This window comes from Pinus tabuliformis, chromosome Q (genome assembly GCF_031772625.1).
Source record: "Pinus tabuliformis cultivar Carrire ecotype Pingquan chromosome Q, CPIR1, whole genome shotgun sequence".
Taxonomy (NCBI): Eukaryota; Viridiplantae; Streptophyta; class Pinopsida; order Pinales; family Pinaceae; genus Pinus; species Pinus tabuliformis.
Genome location: NC_142296.1, coordinates 363072528 through 363092802, shown reverse-complemented (window position 1 = coordinate 363092802; position 20275 = coordinate 363072528).

The following is a 20275-nucleotide window of genomic DNA, read 5'->3' as shown; positions in this document are numbered from 1 at the left end:
TAAAATGTCAATCCGGGATTCGTAAATTGACGAAGTGAAGTGTACTATATGTATTAGATAACCATTTCCTTAGTCTTTTGTTGTTTTTGAGTTTTTTTTTTTTTAATTTGTTTTTGGATTTATCTTACCCTAATGTGTGATGGCGGAAATGAAAGTTAAGTATGGAATATGGATGGATGATGATGATGATTTCTACAGTGATTTTTCAAAACTTAGAAAGTGCTCAAAAAGAAAGCTTTAAAACAACTAAACTGAAATCAATTCTTAAGAGGAAGTAAATGCATCAAACAGTGAACTAATGACAATGGCCCAGTATCCTTGCTGCTGAATGAAAAGAAAGTAAAAACTGAACTTAAAGCAACTCAAACTAAAAGCAAAGCAACTAATTCACACTACTTAAACTCTTCAGATCCTTTACCCTTCAGCTCAATCTACCTTGTGGGAAGCAATCATGAACAAGTCAAGCAATATGATATCTAAATGGCAAGAAATTAAATTGCATAAAAGAAACTAGTCACACTACTTTAACTCTTCTGGTCCTTTACCCTTCAGCTCTATCTACCTTGTGGGAAGCAACCATGAATGAGTTTAAGCAATATGATAACTAAATTGCAAGAAATTAAATTGCAGAAAGGAAACTAATCACACTACTTCAACTCTTCTGATCCTTTACCCTTCAGCTCAATCTACCTTGTGGGAAGCAATCATGAATAAGTTTAAGCAATATGATAACTAAATCACACTACAGTTAGTAATATTCTGATTTCTTGCTAATAGAGTCACTTCACTATAGAAAGAAACCATAAACTGATGAGCAGTATGATATCTAAATAACAGAAAAAAATAAATAAGCAAATCACAACTTGAAAAAGACAGTACTGAAATTAAACTTCAGAAAATGAAAGTTAACGGGAAGGACAAGATGATCTCATGTGTCAATAGTTATCAAAAAGATGAAAATTTGCCCGGGCTATCTAAGAAAACCTGCAGAAAAGCACTGATCAGTTGACGACTATAAGAAAACAGAGGTGAAAATATAAACTGTAGTGAGTTAAGAAACATTAAAATAGCGTGTTATATACAAGCTAAAGATTATGAAAGCAGAAACATAATAAAACCAAATGAAAACTTTACAAGGCTTCAGCGCGCAGGGGCCCTCTGCCACTTCAGCCAGTCAACGAGTAGTCACACGAATGAACTCAGAAAAGTCTTCTCATGTATTAAAGCAGCAACATATATAAAACAGTGGGGTGATAACAACAACAGTTCAGAAATTACATATCCAAAAATCTTGTTTACAGCGTTCATCGACGCGTTATTTATAATGAAAAAGTGTTGAACTAACTAAATGAATCCTACGCTATTAACTGTGTTGCCAAAGACACGTAGATCCCTTCAGCCGAGATCTAGCGTAACTGTCATCATGTCTATTAAATCTCTGGAGCGGTATCTGTTGGATTCAGGTTACGAGAATGATCTCCAGGTGTGTCGGTGTCTTCGTGAGCTGAGGACTGTGCCACGTAAACGTTCACATGCTCAAAACAGAGATGTGCCACCGCTAAACTCCTTAGTTGGCTTTGCCTTTGACCCTCGTTGACCATGACCTTCCATGGATGATTTGGCTGATTTGAAGGGACATGTTCCATGTATCCGTCACCTGGAGCTTGCCCATGTGGCTCGTTTCTTCATAGGACACCTGTAGCATAGCTTTTAACAAAATAGCTGTGGAATCCTGTGCTGGCTGCGGAAACTGACAAGTTTCCGCAGCTGCATGAACAAAAAAACTAAACCAAGCAACAGTCATAAGCATAGTCAGAAAACCATGTAAAAAGCTCTTTTTAAACTACAATGCAATGATTTAACAGCTGGGTGGATGAAATAAGTGGAAAAGGAAGGCTGAGAGGGTGTATAGGAAGGTGCAGGTTTGAGGCTCAACATACCCCCACTGTGAAGGTGTTGCATGTCCTCATGCAACCAAAATTGAGTTATTTCCCTCTAATCCACATGTTCTGAGGCTTCTGCAAGGACATCTAGCCCTCTTTTCTTCTTCTTTGATGCTAACATCATCCTTGGCTTCCTGACTAGACATTTGAACTTGAGGTTAATCAATGCTATGCTTAACTTTTTGCACTTCTTCTTCAGTTTTCTGTTTTTCTTTTGCCACAGTCCTAAATGGAGCATAGTGTTATCATGGACAATCTTGTCTACTTTACTCTGCTCTTTGAGTGCTTCATTTTCCTATATGATATGCCTATTTAGGACTTCTAACTCAAATACTTCTTGTTTCAAAGACTGAACTTGTGCATCAAGTGGCAAAGAGGTACTTGGTCCTGCAGCTGATTGTTCTAAGGATTCCAGGTAGTTATATACCTCTTGTTGATTAGGATCTACCTCAGGTGTCTTTCTCGACCTAAACTCAAAATCTGGTGGAGGAGGATTGCTCTCTCTTTCCGGCCGAAAAGGGCTTTCCTCACGTGGAGGACTTGACTCAATGCTTGGTTGGGCTGGAGATTTCTCAAGTGTCTCTTCACCTAAATCAATAAAGTGAGACTGTTTTTCTTTGGTTTTATTCCCCTTCCCTTTTAGCCTAGTGCTCTTTCTTAAGTATGAACTAGTACTCTTCTTTTGTGCACTCTATTTTCCTTTTTGCTTTTTCTTGGCTATAGCAGTAGCCTAAAGATCTATTAATCTTTCTGACAGAGGTTGATAATCCTCTTCTATGGATTGCTCAGGGGATGGATAGACTTCTTGAATGGTTCTTTTTCCTTTTTCTTTCTTCTGTTTCATACTTTTAGCTCTGTCTTCTTCTTCTTTTTGGACAATTTCTTGAGTTTCTATTGTAGGGGAGTCTTGGATTGTAATGTTCTTTTCTTTCCTCCTACTTTTCCTTGGAATCTTTGGTGGACTGCTTCCAGAGGCCTCAGACGGCTCTTGGAAGTAGTTTCTTGTCAAGAATTGCTCCCAAGTATCCTTAGTTTTCTTCAACTGATCCTTAATAAGAATTTTTATGAGCCCATGATGGTAGAGATGAGGTTCAATGTTGCCTACGTGTTTTTGAACTGTAAAACTCATCTTTTTCAAACTTGATAGCAGAAAATGAGGCAAATTAAGAGTGTGACCGTCTATGAAATTCATCATCAGTCTAACATGATACATATACATAGAGCCAAAACGACCTTCACACGTGATAAATTTCTGGATGACTAACGGTAGACTAGACCATTCCTCTTTTAGTACATGAACAGGGATGCCTCTTGTAAAAACGGTGGTATCCATACCTTCATTTTGTAGCATGATTCTCCATATTTGATCGTCCACACTTCTATTTTTAAACCACCTTTCACCTTCTTGAGGTAGGCTCGTGGCAGCTGCTACTGTGGCCTCGGTCACTGTGAATTTTAAGTCTCCAACCTCCACTGTTTGTCCATTAAAAGACCGTGCAAAAGCTTTGGTCACCTCCTTGTTATAGCCTTTAAACTTCTGGATAAATCGTAGCCATCTAACTTTCTTCAGCAATTCCTTAACTTGAGGATAACCCTCCAAGTATTTCAGTCCTTCCGGCTCAACTCTCAGTAATTTTCCCATCCTCTGTTTTAAATTCCACTGAGAGTTCTTCTGCGTGTGAGGGTTTAAGGAAAAAGAGCTCTGTTACAGGGTTTAGGATAGACTGTAGTGATTGCAACGGGGTTTAGGATGGCTGTAGTGACTGCAGTCAGGGTTTAGGATGAACTGTAGTGGCTGCAGTTAGAAATGGAGAACAGGGAATGGAAGTATCCAAATTACCGGAGGAACAGAGGGTGAGCAACAGTGAACAAGTTTAAAATAAAATGCGAATGCATGCGAGGAGTAGGGTATAAGTGGAGTGTGAGTGGAGTGATAAGCGAGTGGAGTAACGGTGGGATTCTTTCGAGTCAGATGACGGTGTATGAGATTTTACACGTCTCAACAGACGGTTGTGGAAATTACGGCTGGGAAGAGCCGTAACACAATAGGTCACGTCTCAAGAGTACGGGTAATAAATGGAAGTGCAGTCATACTTGAGTTTAAACTCGGAATAATCATAAGACCGTTAGAGAAATGAATGCGAGGTGTGTGGAGTGGTATCGTAGAATAGGAGTGGTAGTGGAGCTATCGTATCAAATCATTGCTCATAGTAGAACTTGTTATGGTTTAATGACTATGCGTAATTATGACTTGAATTGTTATTTGATAAAGATTTTTGATCATACCTTTGTAACTTTGTCATTTCTTGCTCAAGGCTTCTAACCAATTGCTCTTCTTTGTTATCTTGGAGATGCCCCATGTCTTTAGCTCAATTACACCTGCATTTCATGATGATTGCACTAACAGTTGACTGTAAATTTTGAAAACAGAGTGATGCTAGCTGCGGAAACTGCTTCTGGCTACGGAAACGGTTCCCAGGTGCAGAAACTGAGACAACACCCCCTTAACTGCACAAAGATAGTTAGAGGAAAACCAACTGAATGAAAATAGTCCTGAAGGGGACTTTTATTGATGGAGTGAAATGGAATGAGTGAAATGAAGTGGGAGTGAAGTGGAGTGAAGTAAAATGGAAATGAGATGGAGGTGAAGTGAGATGAAGTGAAGATGGAAAGAGAAGGAGAGGAGATTTTTTTTTGGAAAATATAGAGTGTCAGGTGTCCTTGATTTTCACTCTACATTTTCTGCATAAGACCGCCAATCTGTGATTGGTTTTCAGGCTTATACACATTTTTTTTTCTTTTTTTTTCAAAAACTGAAGGAAACAAAGATTAGGATGATGGGGGAGAAGAATTCTTCTCCACAAGCCTTATTGCAGAATTCTCTTGGAACATTTTGACAAATTCCTCTTTTGAGAGTGGCTTATGATAAATTTTCAATCGGTGGCCATTCACAATAAGAGGAGTCTGAAATTCATCAATGGTCTTGATTCTTACCGCTCCATTGTTAAAGACTTTATCAATCTCATATGGCCCAAGCCAATGAGTCTGAAACTTCCCTTTGAAGTCTTTAAACTTGGAATCAAACAGTAAAGCCCAATATCCCTCTTGAAACTTTCTCTCTTTGATATATCTGTCATGCCACTTAGCTCTTTGATGTTGAACTAGATCAGCCTTTAAAATTGCATCTTGTCTGATCTCATCTAGCTCATTCAGCTGCTCCATTCTGTGCTTTTGGGCTTCTGATAGATTCATCCCCAACTGAACTGCCATCTTGAAAGTTTTGACTTGAAACTCAATGGGGAGCAGGACTTCTTTCCCATAAACAAGTTCATAGGGAGAATGTCCTATTGTGTTCCTCCATGTAGTTCTGTAGGCCCATAAGGCTTCAGGAAGCCTTTCTGACCAATCTCTTCTGTGGAGATGAACAGTTTTGGTGATGATGCTCTCAAGAACTTTGTTTGTAGATTCCACTTGGCCATTTGCTTGCGGATGGTAAGGAGTAGATTTTCTGTGCTTGATTTTGTATTCTTCCATCAGCTTCTCCATCAAGTTAGATGTAAATTGACTTCCCTGATCTGTCACAATTTCTCTTGGGACACCAAAACGAGTAAAAATATCCTCAAAAAGAAATTGAATAACTGAATTTTCAATGGCAGAAGGCAATGCTTTGGCTTCTACCCATTTAGTGACATAATCAGTGCAAACCAATATATACTTCTTTTGTCTAGATGGTGGATTAATGGGTCCAATGAAATCTAAAGCCCATTTTTCAAAGGGTTCGATGAGTACCTGTGGTTGTAATGGCATTTCATTTGAGAGAGTCAGTCTCCCAACTCTTTGGCAGCTGTCACACCTTCTGACATATTGTTTTGCATCTTTGAAGAGAGAAGGCCAATAATATCCTAAAGAAAGGATTTTATAGGCCGTCCTCTTGTCAGCAAAGTTCCCACTGCATGGGTCATCATGACATACCTTGAGGATGTCAGGCATTTCATCTTCCCGAACACATCTTCTGATCACACAATCTAGCCCTGTCTTAAACAATTCATTAGAAATCCATGAATAATTTGAACTCTCCTGAATAATTTTCCTTTTCTCATTAGGAAATAAGTGTGGAGGTAGCTTCCCTATAACCAAATAGTTAGCAATATCTGCATACCAAGGAGTCTTAGTAGTTACTGCAAACAAATATTCATCTAGAAACTTATCCTCTACAGGAGAATCTTCGTTAGTATTTGGATTCTAGACAAGAAATCAGCTACTGTATTTTGTTTCCCTGATCTATCTAACACAGTAATATTGAATTCTTGTAAAAGTAAAAGCCATCTTGTAACTCTGCCATTAGTAACAGGTTTGTTCATGAGATATCTAATTGCAGAATGATCAGTATGGACAAAAGTTTCATAGCCTGTTATATAATGTCTAAAATTGTTGATTGCATGAACAACAGCTAAGAACTCTTTCTCAGTCACAGTATAGTTTAACTCAGTGGGAGTCAAATTTTTACTGGTGTAGTAAATGGCATAAGGAACTAAATCCTTTTGACCCAACACAGCTCCTAGAGTTGTATCTGAAGCATCTGTAGAAATATGGAAAGGAAGTTTCCAATTTGGCCCTCTCAAAATGGGTGCTTCAGATATTCTTGTTTTCAAAGTTTCAAATGCAGATTGACAATCAGGATCCCATTTGAATTCACAGTATTTTGTAAGTAATTTGAAGAGTGGAGATGCTATTTTGGTGAAGTTTTCAATAAATCTTCTATAGTATCCAGTAAATCCAAGAAAACTTCTAACATCTTTTTGACAATTTGGAATAGGCAACTTGGAGATGACTTCAACTTTTGATCTATCAACTTTAATCCCATCTCCTAAAATATGATGTCCTAAAACAATCCCTTCAGTAAACATCATAAAGCATTTTTCATGACTTAATGATAGGTTTGTTTCTTTACATCTTATAAGGACTTTTTCCAAATTCTCTAATGATTCTTCAAACGAATTACCATAAACTGTAAAATCATCCATATAAACCTCTACACAATCATGGATTAGATCAGAAAATATTCCTAGTACTGCCCTTTGAAATGGTGTGGGTGCATTACATAATCCAAAAGGAAGTACTCGGTAAGCAAAAGTTCCCCATGGACAGGTAAATGTGGTCTTGTCCTGATCTTCAGGTGCTACCTGAATCTGATTGTAACCACTAAAACCATCCAAAAATGAAAAATACTTTTTGCCTGCTAAAGTATCTAATACCTGATCGATAAAGGGTAAAGGAAAGTGATCCTTCAAGGTTGCTTTGTTCAATTCTCTATAATCAATGCAAACCCTCCATTTACCATTCTTTTTGGGTACTATAACCAAAGGAGAAACCCATCGGCTATCTGAAATTGGATAAATGAAGTTCACATTAAGTAACTTTTGGAGCTCTTCTTTCACTATCTCCCTAAGGTTTGGATTCATCCTTCTCTGAGGTTGTCTGATTGGTCTACTGTTTTCCTCAATGTAGATGTGGTGAATGCAAGTCTTAGGGTCAATACCTTTCATATCGGTATACTCCCATGCAAATGCAGTAGAATGTTTTTGCAAGATTTTGGTTAGCTCTTCCTGTTGTGATCTTTCCAAGTTTTTGTTGATATTCAATGTTTTTCCTGGAAAGATCTCAATGGCGGAACTACCAAACTCTTCCATAGAGAAAAGAGACATTTGTCTAGATGATAGATACTCAATGTCAGAATCCAACTGAAATTGTGAGTGGTCATATTCTGAAGATGTTTCAAAGTTTTCTAATGTGTTCAGAATTTGACTATCTTCACTGATCTCAGAAATGGTAAAGACAGGTTGTATAGTATCTTCATCATCAATCCACTCATTATCTCCTATTTCTGTAATTGCTTTTGCTGGAGGATACAGATTGAATTTCTTTGTCGAATTACCATCAGAAATATACATATCCCCAGACCTACAACTGATAAAAGCATCAGCTGTGGCTAGCCAAGGTCTTCCTAAGATGAGAGGATGTCCTCCTAGATTACTCTTGGGAGTTAAAATTATGAAATCCACTGGATATTCCCAAGAGTCTAAGGAGACTGAAATGTCTTCTAATACACCATCTAGTTTGATAATTGATCGATCTGCAAGTTGCAGTAAAGTAGGTGTAAAGAGAAGGTTAGGAAGTTTCAGCTGTTCCATAGTCTGTCTACTCATGATGTTGATAGCAGCCCCCAAATCAATCAAAGTATTTGGAATTTCTACCCCATTGATATGTGTTTTGACAATTGGACTACCGGGATCTACATACTTCTTCATAGTAATTTTTCCCATCATGATATCTGCAATTTTTCCTACTAGGTGGATTCTTCTTGTATCTCTTGGTTTCCTTCCTGGTCTTTTGAGACTCAACTCCTTTATTGTTTTCGCTAGAATAGGAATCTCTTTAATGGCTTGTAGCAAGGGAATCTTGATACAGACATTCTTCAATTCATCTAGAAAATCATAGTCAGGCAACAAGATTTGTTTTTCCACTCCTTTGTCAATTTGTAATCTTTCAGGAAAAGGAGGTGTGGATGAAGATGCAGGTTGCTCAACTATAGGAGTTGTGGGGGTTAACTTTTTTTCTTTTTCTTTCTGAGTGTTTGGGTTTTGAAGAGATGCTTCAGAACCCTTATTGGCTTCAAGAGATTCTTCCTCAGAAATGCTTTGATTTTGGACATCTATAGAAGGTTTATCTAAAACTCTACCAGATCTAAGTTGTACATCATTGAGAGGAACAATCATATAGGCAGGAAATTGTTGACCTTCTATCATGTAAGCATTTTGAGGGTTTTTATTATTGGGGTTTGGCAATGGCTGAGAAGGAAGTTGATTTGACTTCTGTTGGAATGGGAGCAAGAGTTGATAATTTGGATTCTGTTGAGAAGGTTGTTGTTGTTGAAATGGCAATGATAATTGTGGATTTTGATTTGGAAGTTGTGGAGCTTGTTGATTTTGAAAAGATGGAGGATATTGATAAAATTGAGCAAATCTCCCATAAGGATTTTGCATACCTTGTACCCATGATTGAAAAGGATTTTGAGGTTGGGACCAAGGTTGTTGCCAAGGATTCCAATTTGGTGGGGGTTGAAAGTTCATAGAATTGTTAAACCCTTGATTTTTTTGCCCTTGCCAAGGTCTCCTTGCAACAAAACAGAGAGACTCGATTGTATTTGGATCTTCTTGAAAGACAGCTTTGAGCCCAGGAATTGAAGGACAATCCTTGGTCTCATGATTCTCTGAACAAATTACACATGTTTCTACAACTTTTGCATCTAAGGGACATTCCCTTAGAGCATGTTTCTTTCTACACTTTGGGCAAAAGATGGCCAAAGCCTCAGCTTCTGCTTTCTGCTTATTGTGAATCTTAAGAGTGTCTAGTTGCTCACTAAGACTCCCTAAGATGTCAGTCTTGAATTCATCAATCATGTTGCCAATCTCAGCCCTACTTACTGATCCAGTTGCAGATTTGTTTGCTCTGATGAGAGAAGGATCTCTAGGCCCTTTTTGAGTTTTAGATTTCCCCCTTGAGAGATGGACACACAGTTCTGCTATATCATGAAGTGGAAGTTGAGATATGTCTCCTTTTCCCATCATGTTCAAAATATCTACCCATTCATCTCTAATGGCTTTTAATAAAAGGGATTTCAAGGTTTCCTCATCTAAATTACTCATTTTTGCTCTTTTCAGATTATATTGGAATCTTTCAAGTAAATCCTCCAAGTTTTCATCTTCTTTTTGTACCATTTTGAATACCTCATCCTTGTGATTGGTGGGCATACAATAGTCCAGGTACCTATCCAAAAATGTTTTTTTCATATCATTCCAAGTCCTAATGGATTGAGTGAGTAATCCCATGAACCATTTCAAAGCTGCTCCTTTCAATGTTGAAGGAAACAGTTTGAGTTTTTGAGAGTCTTCCAGGTAATCATAAGTTCGACACACGACCTCAAACTCAAATAGAAATGTTTCAGGATCCTCATTTCTTAACCCATGAAAGTTTGGGAGGACAGATGGTGAGATGTTTTTCGTTGTTGCTCGAGAGTCCTCATCGACTATAGGAAATCCGAATGAGTTATCTCCATCCGTATTTCCCCCATGTTACCTCTACCTCCTCCATTATTTCCTCCTCCTCCGCCTCTACCTCTACCTCTACCAAATCCATTTGCTCCTTCTTCTGTCATGGTAGTTTCCCCGGAGACTTTAGAGTCCTCTGGTTCTTCTACTAATGGCAAATGAGGAGGAATTTCTCCCTCTTCTTCCTCAGGTGATTCTACTTCTTCAATTACAATTTGTCTCCCTGTAGAAGGAAGGAAATGATCTCTTCCTAATTCAGATTCGATGGATGGTGTGGGAGAGTCAACTACTGCCTCTTGAATTCCAGGGATCCTAGGGCCAGGAGTGTAAGTTGGAGATGATGGAGGTGTCTCTTGTCTATTCCTTGAAGTAGATGGAGTTGTAAAAATCGAACTCTTGGCTCTAGCTAAAAACCTTCCCCTAGAATCTCTTGCTCTATGCATGTCATTTTTTCTTCAAGTTGGGCTAATAATTCTCTTTCTGATCTTCCAGGTCACTCTAGGTGCAAGAAGAGAGCATACTCAAGAAACTATTAAACCAATAACTTTCTCTTTTCTGATCCTCCAGATCACACTAAGTGCAAGAGGAGAGCATACTTTGAGAGGTTATCAATTTTCCTTCCTTGAAATTTTCTTGTTTTTTTTTTTTCTTAAGAAATTGGCTACCTAGTTTCACTTCCCCAGCAACAGAGCCAAAATGTTTGGTCAATTTAGTGTGATCTAAATTGCTATTTAAAATTTCAATCCGGGATTCGTAAACTGACGAAGTGAAGTGTACTATATGTACTAGATAACCATTTCCTTAGTCTTTTGTCGTTTTTGAGTTTTTTTTTTTTAATTTGTTTTCGGATTTATCTTACCCTAATGTGTGATGGTGGAAATGAAAGTTAAGTATGGAATATGGATGGATGTATGATGATGATTTCTACAATGATTTTTCAAAACTTAGAAAGTGCTCAAAAAGAAAGCTTTAAAACAACTAAATTGAAATCAATTCTTAAGAGGAAGTAAATGCATCAAACAGTGAACTAATGACAATGGCCCAGTATCCTTGCTGCTGAATGAAAAGAAAGTAAAAATTGAACTTAAAGCAACTCAAACTAAAAGCAAAGCAACTAATTCACACTACTTAAACTCTTCAGATCCTTTACCCTTCAGCTCAATCTACCTTGTGGGAAGCAATCATGAACAAGTCAAGCAATATGATATCTAAATGGCAAGAAATTAAATTGCATAAAAGAAACTAGTCACACTACTTTAACTCTTCTGGTCCTTTACCCTTCAGCTCAATCTACCTTGTGGGAAGCAACCATGAATGAGTTTAAGCAATATGATAACTAAATTGCAGAAAGGAAACTAATCACACTACTTCAACTCTTCTGATCCTTTACCCTTCAGCTCAATCTACCTTGTGGGAAGCAATCATGAATAAGTTTAAGCAATATGATAACTAAATCACACTACAGTTAGTAATATTCTGATTTCTTGCTAATAGAGTCACTTCACTATAGAAAAAAACCATAAACTGATGAGCAGTATTATATCTAAATAACAGAAAAAAATAAATAAGCAAATCACAACTTGAAAAAGACAGTACTGAAATTAAACTTCAGAAAATGAAAGTTAGCAGGAAGGACAAGATGATCTCATGTGTCAATAGTTGTCAAAAAGATGAAAATTTGCCCGGGCTGTCTAAGAAAACCTGCAGAAAAGCACTGATCAGCTGACAACTATAAGAAAACAGAGGTGAAAATATAAACAACAGTGAGTTAAGAAACATTAAAACAACGTGTTATATACAAGCTAAAGATTATGAAAGCTGAAACATAATAAAACCAAATGAAAACTTTACAAGGCTTCAGCACGCAGGGGCCCTCTGCCACTTCATCCAGTCAACGAGTAGTCACACGAATGAACTCAGAAAAGTCTTCTCATGTATTAAAGCAGCAATATATATAAAACAGTGGGGTGATAACAACAACAGTTCAGAAATTACATATCCAAAAAGCTTCTTTACAGTGTTCATCGACGCGTTATTTATAATGAAAAAGTGTTGAACTAGCTAACTGAATCCTACGCTATTAACTGCGTTGCCAAAGACACGTAGATCCCTTCAGCTGAGACCTAGCGTAATTGTCATCATGTCTATTAAATCTCCAGAGTGGTAGCTATTGGATTCAGGTTACGGGAATGATCTCCAGGTGTGCCGGTGTCTTCGTGAGCTGAGGACTGTGCCACGTAAACGTTCACATGCTCAAAACAGAGACGTGCCACCGCTGAACTCCTTGGTTGGCTTTGCCTTTGACCCTCGTTGGCCGTGACCTTCCATGGATGATTTGGCTAATTTGAAGGGACACGTTCCATGTATCCGTCACCTGGAGCTTGCCCATGTGGCTCGTTTCTTCATAGGACACCTGTAGCACAGCTTTTAACAAAATAGCTGCGGAATCCTGTGCTGGCTGCGGAAACCTGTGCTGGCTGCGGAAACTGACAAGTTTCTGCAACTGCATGAACAAAAAAACTAAACCAAACAACAGCCATAAGCATAGTCAGAAAACCATGTAAAAAGCTCTTTTTAAACTACTATGCAATGATTTAACAGCTGGGTGGATGAAATAAGTGGAAAAGGAAGTCTGAGAGGGTGTATAGGAAGGTGCAGGTTTGAGGCTCAACACTTCTCAAGCAAAGTGTAACTATATCATCATAGGGTTCTTTGGATATGCCCCCTTTCCCCATGCAATTTAAAATATCCAAATAATCTTTGTTGGCTTAGTGGGGCCTGACCCAGGTTCAAAGTTGATTTAGCCAAACAAATCCTGGTACTACTAGCCCTTTTGGCAACAGTCCGCAGAGCGCGGACTAAGGTCTCACCCGAAGTAGTATGGGAGGGTGCTAGAACCAGGTTTCCGCACCCTGGAGATGTCTGATGAGTTCAAGTGGTCTGTAGTTTGACCCTGCATGCAAGTCACTATGTTCACTTTCCCTTACCTCGCAACCTGATATACTGCCTTCGTGAAGCCCTATCGAGGGGCTGAACGTCGCGCTCTGCATTATTACCCAAGACCTCAATGGTATTCCAATGTTAGTTACTTAACTTTTCCTACTTAATTGCTTTAAGTATACTTAACAATATAAGCCATTCATACAGGTGCGCGCAATAAATAAATAGTATATTTGCAAATCAAATCAACCATGCATTAACCCAAGAACAGATACACAGAATTATGATAAAAATTCTCTTTATTAATTCCTTCCTTGGTTACAGACTCGACTCCGCCCTATGCACTCAGCTACAGGGGTGTGTGCACTCAGCCATGGACTACTAGGCCTCTGCGCACTCACCTGCAGAGCCTTCTCCTACTATACGACCCAAAGACACACTTTACACTTATGACTCAATCACTTAGACTTGTCATTCTTCTCTCCTATTCCGTTTCCCTAAACTTAGGGCCTTGCTCTATTTATACAATCCCATGGTCCGTGGACCATGGGTAGGTCTATCCAGCCAACATTACATTACAAAACTAGGGCGTCAACCCTATGACTCTATCTGAAAAGCTCCGCAGCCGAAATTTGCAGAGCTTTACAACAAGATTGGGTCAAAACTTGGGCTTTTAGCCCCAAAACATGCCTTAGGGGGGATTCCATGCCCAACAGGCCCCCAACACAAACATCATGACTCGCCCTCGAGTCACCCTATCAGTGTGGCGATCTTTGCGCAGAGTCCCTTGAACTGTTCTCGAACTGCGCGGAGGTTAGCATCACACTGAGCTTCTGCTTGCTGGATTTGCCACATGTGTTGTTCTGAGACCTCTATGTCTAGACTACTTCTCTACACCAATGTGTGCATCTCTTGTATGTGTTCAAGCTTTCCTTTGATGTCTGTCGTGATAGTGAAGGCCTCATCAATCCAAGGTTGGACACGCGCTTTTAGGACTGCTTCTTTATGTCACACTGCATCCACCTTATCCTTCAATGCTTTAGCCTGCTGCATTCTCGCAAGCCTCTGGGTGAGGACCACTGTCTACACAGTTCCTCGAACACTATCATACTGTTGTTGGAGTTCTCACGCCTCTGTCTCTAAGCACTAGATGTTGGGGTCCTCTTGTAGAGTTGTGAGGACCTCAAGTGATTCTTCCAACATGCTGGTGTAGTCTCGCACTACACCTCCGATTTCCTCCAATCCCGTTGTGATAGCACTAGCGCTCTATTCTCTAACTTCCGGGGGAGTGGATGGGTGTGCCTTTAACTGCAGCTCATCGATCTGAAGATTCAGTGCCATCTTAACCTTTGTCATGTCTTCCCTAGCCTCACGAACTCCTGCTGCTAACCTGTTGATCCGCACCTTCGTTGGTAGATCTACTGGGATGGCCAGCTCCAGGACACTTCAGCAACCGTCACCTATTACCTGCACCAGCTGTTGATTTTGTGACACCAATTCGTTGCGTTGAAAGCTGAGTTGTTCCATGTTTATCTTCTACTCACTAAGGACTTGGAGAGCATGACTCTCCCTAGCACGCAGTTCTGGCGTTATCCCATCCTGTAATAGATATAATGTCTCACGTGGAAGGGCAACTAAATTAACCCCGATACCTTTCATTGTGCTAACTGAAAGCCTGTCATCCTCATTTGATGTCACTAGAGCTCCTTCCAACAACACAATTGTGTTCGTCATCCATGCACACAACATCTACTCTGCTGTCCTGGATCCGACTGCGAGGTTGGTTGAAAGGGTACCAACTTGAAGGGGGCACACCTGTAAGTCCTGCAACTGCACTCTAAGGGCCCCCAACACAGTCTGGTGCTTCTGCATGAAATCCTACAGAGCCTCATTTGTGACATTGCACACCATCTCGCCAATGTCATGCAGACCACCCTCAATTAGGGTGATTGGGTCAATGGACAATTTCGAAGCCTTGACCTTCTTCCATGATCCTGCTTGCTTAGACAGGTATTGGTGCTTCAACTATGTGGATGCGACCATGGGTCCACACCTCCTTCTTCTCTTTCTGCTTCCTTTGCTGCCTACCCTTGCGAAGTTGTTTTTTGGCCCTCGACCACCTTCGTGGTTGCTGCTGCGGCCTTTTCCTGCTCGGCTACTTTCTGTGCCGCTTCCCGCGCTGTTCGCAATTATGCTGTTGTTGTTTCCTTCCAACATTTCTCAGCCAGCTATGCGATGTGCAGCTTGGCATCATCTTTATTCTTTTGTGATGCCAACCTCTCGAGTTCTACAATGTCTGGAGTGCGCCATTCCGGAGGCCATGTCTCCAAGACAGTGAAAATGGCATCGTCAGTGGCTAAAAAAGGTAGCTTCGTCCACTACTTCGTTGGATCCTTGCGCACCCTGATATAGATGTTGTGCATGTCTTCCTTAAATTCAGCAAAACTCTACAGACTGTTGTAAACCGTGGGTGACAACCATGGCTTACAGTTGATCCACATTAGGATGGTCATCTCCATGAGCACCCAGAAGATCTTGGTGTCGCGTATCCTTTTATCATCCTTCATGGCCCAAAACGAAGCGTACTTCACAACCTCCGGTAATTCTCTGCTAATTATGGGGAATTGACTGTCCTCCAGCAATTCCCCTTCTACAAGCACTATGGACAACAACAACCATGCATAGTGGAAGGTTTTACCTGGCTCCTGGGCTTCGCGACAATTCTCTAAGAATTTCATGCAGAGGAATTTGGACCAATTAAACTGGACCCCCTCCGCGCACTGCTCAACCAATGTGACCACCGGTGCAGGTACCTTGTCGGCGCAGCACTTGTGCATAACTTTTCCTATGAGGATTTGGGTTGCTACGTGTACTGCTTTGTCCTTGATGTTGGAGATGGCGTAGCCCCTCTTCTTATTTTCCATCTTGTACTTCGTCTTCATGGCCTGCACGATGGCCAAATCACTGCCCTTTCCTTCCGATATGGTCGCGGGGTCCTTTCCTTTGTATGGAAGACAGGAAACACAATGAATCAGGTCTGTTGTGATGGGGATGGGCTCCTCCAGCCATAAATACCCATCATGCACCAGGCAGAGCAGCTGCCTGATGATGAAAATGGTTATTGGGGTGCGATGGAAATGCGGCACCAATAGTAGGTTTAGTAGCCCAGCCTTTTCCACACCACACAACCACTTCCGCGGCTCCAATGTTGTCACCACCCCCTCGGTGTTCTGCTTCATGAGCTTTCCGGTCTCCAGGTGAGGGAACTTCTCGCGCTCAGCGAGGTCCCAATATTCAAATTTCATGGTTGGCACACGGCCCAGGTGCATGCCTTCAAAGATAATTCCATCTGGGAGGAGCGATGTATGGAGTGAACTCTTGGTCTCATCCAAGTCCTTGGGCACTTTAGCCTTCCCTTTTCATAGGGGGACATAGGCAGGTCGTTTTATCGCAGAGGGCCTAGGCTGAATATCCACCTCCATACCTTCATCTTCTTCTTCTTTGTTGATTTCTATAGTGACAACTTTCCCTTTCTCCTCCATTAACAGTTTGTTGCATAGTGGGTTCCACGGGGACACACATATGGGAGCCATTGCTTGTTTATCCTTCTTAGGTCTTGGTGTACGCAGTGATTTCGGGATTTCTACCACAATCCTGACACCTTCTGGAACATCCTCCACAGTTACGGCCTGCGTGGCCTCGTCGGTGGTCACCTCTTCTATTCCCATACCATCCTTACTTGTTGTCATTGTAGTTGTGCAACAATATATCAATCACGAATGCTGGGGCTTAATCAACGCTTAGCTCACAATACTCAGGGCTCTACTCAATCGCTCAATTTTCAAATGACCAAGTGTTGTTTGTTGGGCAGCCCTTTGTGTTTTATAGTGCTTTTTGAATTCGAATTCGACCGTTCCCCCCAAATCTGGTTCATTAATGCTTTCTTGGTGGCAGATTTTCCCAAATCTTGCCCATAAATCGCGTCTTAAATGCCTGCCGCCTGCTCCATTTGGCCTCAAGTCGAGCATCCCATCATGAATAGTGACTTCAACAGTCACTTTCTGGCCAATGCGCACGGCAGTGCAGCCCCCCGTGTGTGGCGCGGACCTTGTGACTCTCTACTTCCGCGTGTATCTCCAATATCACGCAGCTCCCGAGCAGAATATTTTATAGTCCCGCGCTCCCTTCCAACTTCCTGGAGTGCTACGACTGTCCTTCCCTTGGCTAGTCAGGTGGTCACACCACCCGTGTAGGGCTCCATGCTGTCCTCCATCATGGTTCCTAGAGAATCCCCACCTTGTATTGTTACGGTTGGCATCGCGCACTTCAACATTTGCAACGCACTGCCCTGATCACTATGCTTATCAATAGGCGGTCCAAGCCAAGGCATCAAACTAATTAATTCACAACAATAGTTCTCAAACCTTTCAGCATGATCGTACGCACCTTGCCTTACCATCCTAGTTTTTTCGGTGAGAAACTCTTCCTTTATCTCGTCTTCCAACTTCTTGACTTCCGCGTCCACTAGCGTGCTTTTCTTTCTCAACCGTACCCTGTCTTCTTCAAGTTCTTGGAGTCTAAGGTTTCCCTGTTGGATTTCTTCCTCAAGTCCCATGCATCCTATTTCTTGCGGTTGTGTGATTTCTTATTTTTGGGCTTTGCGAACCATCGTATCTACGGGTGCTGCTATGCATGGACTAGGCTTTGCATGCTCCATAGGGATTACAACTTCTGCTTCATACTTCAGCTTCGGAAGTGCCCGCGCGGTCAGGGTTTTTCAAAGGGTCCTATAAGCCCATAGAACTGTTGGTACGTGAAGGTCCTAGTTAATTCGTATCACATGGTGGACCGCGTTCAGTGCCTCGCATACTTTGTCAAATGCTTCTGTGTGAATATGCTTCTGCATGCTTGGTCTGACCATACTTCCTATTCATCGTTCTTGCCATCGTCTTGCCTGCTCCTGCTTGTTGGTTGTGTTTCCTATCGCTAAGACAGTGTGCGTTCGTGCAGGTTGCGCACCATATGCCTGTACCCATATGGAGAGGTGGGTGAGCAGCCTATTTCGTCCATCATACCCAGCTTTCATATGCATCTGAGGCTTTCCAAACTGCATGAGCATCATCCTTCTGCATTCACGCTAGTTCTCAAAATTATGTTGGTGCGTACCCACCAACGTGCGGGCATAGCACGCAGTGCCCATTTCAGAGCGTCAAAAAGCCATTGTTATGGTACTTCTCTTTCAAATTGGTTTAGGAAATCATCCACCTCAGTCAATCCGCCATACACAGGCAGATCTCTTACCTCTTTTGCCACGCAGCGCAGTGACCTTGTCATCATGTTGCAATTGAGCATGGTTACCTCATGTAACCAGTTCTGCCATCGTTCTATCTCCTTGTTCGAATCTGAGGTGCAAGAGCTTTCGCTCCCACGAAATCTTGCCATCCATTGTTGGATTCACCCAGTCATGCTCCCATGCGGTTATCTTGTAAATACAATCTAGATTGTCGTCACTATCATAGCCGCACACTGGCTCTGTGTAGCGTGATCCTTCCGTAGGGTCTAAAGGTACCACTATGCGCAGTGAATTTTTCTCAAAAATCATTTTGTGCTTCTTTAGATTTATCACTCCATTCATGTCAGTGGCCCAACCTATTCCCAATAGCGCGGGATAGGGATTGTTGTCATCAACAATCTATATCACTTCGAAATCTGCAAGCATGCTCGCACCTTCGATATCTACCGTTATTTCCTGCAATCTTCCCATAGGTAGGATCTTTTGCTGGTTCACCATTCCCAGTTGAATTGGAGACCACTGCAACACAGGCCTACCCATGTGCTCCTAGGTCTATTTTTGCAGGACATTCATGTCCGATCCTAGATCCAAAATCACTTGATCCATTTCATATTCTCTGATTTGCGCGGTCAATCTCATCTCTCTTCCTATTCATGTTGTGTGATTCCCGAGCTTCCGGACTACGTGCGGTTCTGCTGGTTATGAGTTCTTGCAACCCCTTCATAGCCTTGTTGTCGGGCAGCAGCTTCATGCATGTCTCCAGAAAGGTAGTGAGCATTGATGGGTCCATTTCTAGTTCCATTTTGTCTTTACTACCTGAAGTGGAGGCCTCTGCGAAGCTCTTCTTAGCTTCCATGAATGTCTCCTTAGCATGCTCTGAATCAAATTTTGGTTCCTTTGTTGGAGCCTTGTGAGCCCAAGCACTCTCTTTGGGCTGCTTTCCTTTGCCATCTCCTATCGTGATACCACTTCGAAGCATGATATTTACATTCGGGATTTCCTCGCGTGGCTCAAACCTCATCATTTGCAGGTTTTGAGTCGGGGGAGGTTGGAGTGTTCCTTTATTGCGCAACCTTGCTATCAGCGTGGGGAAGTCCTCTGTCTCATGATCAAACTGAGTACAATATAAACATGATGCTCTCGTCGAATTTGTACAATCGCAGGCATAATGCCCTGGCCCTCTGCAATTGTAACAAATCAGCTAGTCGTGACCTCTTCTTGGTCCCCTTCCACCTCAACCTCATCTGCACCCCTGAAATCCAGTGCGCACCATCCCTACATTTTGATCAAGGTCTCGCGTTTCGGTTTGAGCTCTGTAGGTAGGAGTTTGATCCATCATCAGTTCGTAACTTCTACAGGTACGCTCATCATGGCCTACTAACCTGCAGAAATTACATAACAACTACTGGAACATCTGTGTATACTTCTATAATAGATGGCAATTATCTATAGCATGCTTCCCTCTTATCTAACAAATCACACACCATAATGCAGGCACCACGCTCGGTCCTTCTTGTGTCTCTGGTCTCAATGGCATTGGCCCTCCTCCCGCCAGGTAGTTCACGAAGACTGGACAATGGTCCTTATCATGTTCCTGGCCTTTACATTTTATGGACCATACCTCCTCGCATGCTTCTGGGCGAGCTGTCCTATCTTGTTTCAAACTCTGCATCTCAAGACACAAGTTTTTCAACTGCGTGTGGATCTGTTGGACTCCTAGGTTGGGATCTTGTATTAGGGTCTCGTGCAGTCTCATTGTGATCTCCAAGGCCTCGGCCTGAGTGGATAGCTTCTGTTGTGACAACGCATTCCTTAGATGCAGCATTAGCAATGCTACAAACCATGCGTGGTGTTACCCATCTGTTAAGGTCATATTGGATTCACGAATCATACCCTTCAGTCTCTAATCCAGCTCCCAGTGGGTCTCACCTGGAAGCATCACGATTTCCTTAAATCCAGTAATCGACTATGTCTCTGATTTCGGCCCGCTA